Source organism: Pteropus alecto, unplaced genomic scaffold (genome assembly GCF_000325575.1).
Source record: "Pteropus alecto unplaced genomic scaffold, ASM32557v1 scaffold7047, whole genome shotgun sequence".
Classification (NCBI taxonomy): domain Eukaryota; kingdom Metazoa; phylum Chordata; class Mammalia; order Chiroptera; family Pteropodidae; genus Pteropus; species Pteropus alecto.
Genome location: NW_006439919.1, coordinates 1 through 3,261, shown reverse-complemented (window position 1 = coordinate 3,261; position 3,261 = coordinate 1). Strand labels below are relative to the sequence as shown.

Genomic DNA, 3,261 nt, shown 5'->3' with positions numbered 1-3,261 from the left:
AAAAATAAATAAATAAATAAAAGCGGGATAAAGACAAATCAAGCGTTACCAGTTTAGTCTTATTTTGGCTCTTTTGTCTATTAAATGGCAGGAAACTTTACTGTTTTCAAATAAGAAATTTTAAATGGCACATTTTGTTCTCTAGAGTAAATTAATTCATAAACGTTAAAACTCATTACAAGGAAAAAATAAACAAAAATGGCATATAGGGCACTATACTTTATAAAATCAGTTTTATTCTTAGATTTGGCCCTCTACAAGAGCTCTGCTATGGAACACATATTTTGTCCTGTTTTTTTCTAAAAGCACATAATAAATACATTTAAGAAAAAAACAAATTAATTTCTTCTCAGAAAAAAAGGTGTATCGGTTATAAATTGTTTTTGTTTTTGTTTTTTTTAAGAAAGAAAGGTATATTTATTTAGCTGAAGAGAATCTGAGAATTTTGATACTAAGTATTGCTAACATATATAAAGGCTTAGACTAGTTTTGGTTCACACTCTAATCAATAATGGATTACCTACTTTATCTGGGAAAAAGTAGAAGTATAGGTAGTTGAAGTCTGGAAAGAATTACTATAAGTTGGAATTTTTTAAAAAGAAGAAATATTTGTTCTCAGCAATGTGAAAATAACAATTTAAAAGGAACTGACTCATGGATGACAACAGGTCTAACGAAGTTAACATGTTAGACAAAGGTTTTCTCTGACATGTTTAGAAAAAATTTATAGCACAATGAAACCCAGAACAAAGACAGAATGTTTTATGTTCTAGTTGAATCTTCTCTGCATTCTAGGTATTCTCCCAATGGCATTTTTATGATAAGCTGATGATGGCTATCCCTTCAGAAGCCATCAGTGTTCTTCTGGCATAAGCCATAGAGTTACAGCTGACAAAAGGCATTCTCTATCCATGGCAGCTTGCTCTATGTCACCAGGGACAACATTACAAAACATAAACTGGTACACATGGAATTTCCTTAAATCAAAAGAATCCAGTCTAGCCCTTCATTCTTTAATTGCCACTTCAGTTTGTGCTTTACAGAATATTCTGTTGCCTGAAACATACTCCAGACCACTCTGATCCCATAGTGACTATGTTTGCAAGGTTGTTTAGAAGGAGAAAGAGAACACCAAATTTCTTACATTGTGTTCACATATGAAAAATGGAAGACAACTGTCAGTTTTCAAGGTCTTTGGCTAAAGTTTCACAGATGAGTTGTAAGGTACACTGGTACAAAAAAAAAAGCATTCTTTTTCTTTGGCTTACAAACATTCAAATGGTTAACGTCCACAAGAATTAGATCTCCAATGCCTAAATCTGCTGATTCCATGGCACCACTTGTAATTTTACTATTCTACCCATGTAGGTTGGTAATGTTTCTACAAAATTAAGCGCCTGGAAGTTTTTGTCTTTAGCAAACTCCAGAAAGTCATCCTATAGTGTTTTAAGTAAAGGAAAATCCTTGCTCAATTCCTTGACCTCCAAAGAAAGATAGAGAAGATAGTGAATGTTAGCAGAGTACTCTTTCAGATGGGGTCTGTGATGGGGGACACTATAAAATTATTTCTGGTATTGTTTATGACAGTACTCATTTCAGGCCTCTGAGAGGCTTCCAGCAGCATCTTCTTTAACAATACCTCCCACGCTATGTGATACCCAAATCACTGGCCTATCCCCAACACCAGCAGCTCTGAGCTTCCCAAGAAGTTCTTTGCTCCTAAATGCAATGGACTTTCTTTCTGTAGGGCACCTTGCTCTCCAGTCACTAAGAATGGTGTCACTCTCCACAGATATAATTAAGACAGCAGGACAGTCTCTTGCTAACCATATGTGGTGTACCTGGTTTCGACCACTGAAACCTTTTCAGTTAGAACCTGGTCACTGTCCTGCTGGTGCCACATTTTGAACGCTACAACCATAAGGCCATGAATAAAAAAGACAACGTCTTTAAGGGCTAGCACACACATGCCATCCTGGTATTTGTCTTGCACAGTCTCTCAATCTAGATTATTCCAGGTTTGGTTGGCATGTGAGGCCTCCATGATGTCGCAAGACTTCATTGCTTCTGCCAGTATGGAAACTCAGCCTTAGAATGTTTTACTAAAGCATCTAAACAGAACATTTCCACTGCAGCTGAAGGGACTTCTCCAAAGCACTTGCCATAAGAAAGTCCATTTCCTCTAAAATGCCATAAGCCACCCAGATCTTAGGGTGCTGAATCCCAAAGCAGTTGCCTGTATAAACTGTTTCTTAAAAGAGTTGACCATTTACATTAAATGGTCATTGTCACAACAACCTATAAAAATTATTGTCATATTTTAAGATTTCAGATAACTAAGCATATAAGTTTAGTATTTCTATATATCAATGCATCACAAATAAGAATAAGCTACTGAAAATTCCAAATCCAAAAGGATTATTTGTGGAGTTTTGGAGAAACATGGCAGACTCAGAGATGTCCCCAGATCTCTCCCCTTGAAACAACAATGAGCTAAACATGTAAAACTCAACAAAAGACACACAAAGTGCACACCAGCATGTCTGAGCATGGGATTTGCGCATAAGAGTTACCAAATTCAGAATCCCAGGTGTCGGGAGATAGACTGGGAGAAATAAAGAATTTGCCTCTCACAGCCACTGGAGCTCCCTGTAGGAGGAAGAGGAGGGAAGAAGGTGTGGCAAGTTCCACAAACAGCCCTGCTGGGGAGAGTTTTGAGTTCCACGCAGCTAAAGGCAGGGGCCAGTCATCAGGGCAGAAAGCAGAGAAGTGGGATGGCATAGAAACAACAGTTGATTTTTACCGGCAGTGGATGCAAAACTGAAACTGAACACAATCCCCAAACCCCAACCCAGAGGGCCTCTACCCCTGTATCCTCTGAGACTGAACACTGCAGAACACAGAGGAATCTCAGCAAACCCTACCAAAACTGTCGCTAACACTGACAAGGGCTGAAACTGAGGGTACTAGCATGATTAAACATCTATAAGAAAAAAAGGCATTATTAAGGCTTTATATAAAGGAGGGATCCAAGAGGCTTAGATGCCACCTACTGGAAACCAAAAGAATAGCACCTTCTTTGCAACAGGCTGAAGAGAGACCTTTATATAATAAATCTTTCTGAAGAAAAAAGCTGAATACACTTCTGTTAATGTCCAGGCAGAGAAAGGGTCCATTAAACACCATGAACAACCAAGGTGACAAGGCATCTCAGAAAGAGAAAGTATCCAGAAAATAAGCTTACAGACATAGAAATATACA

The 3,261-nt window shown here is 37.8% G+C and overlaps 1 pseudogene; it reads right to left on the bottom strand.

Moving 5' to 3' along the window:
• Positions 1-1,178: 1,178 nt before the first annotated feature.
• Positions 1,179-2,983, bottom strand: LOC102886925 (annotated as a pseudogene).
• Between the last annotated feature and the right edge of the window lie 278 nt (positions 2,984-3,261).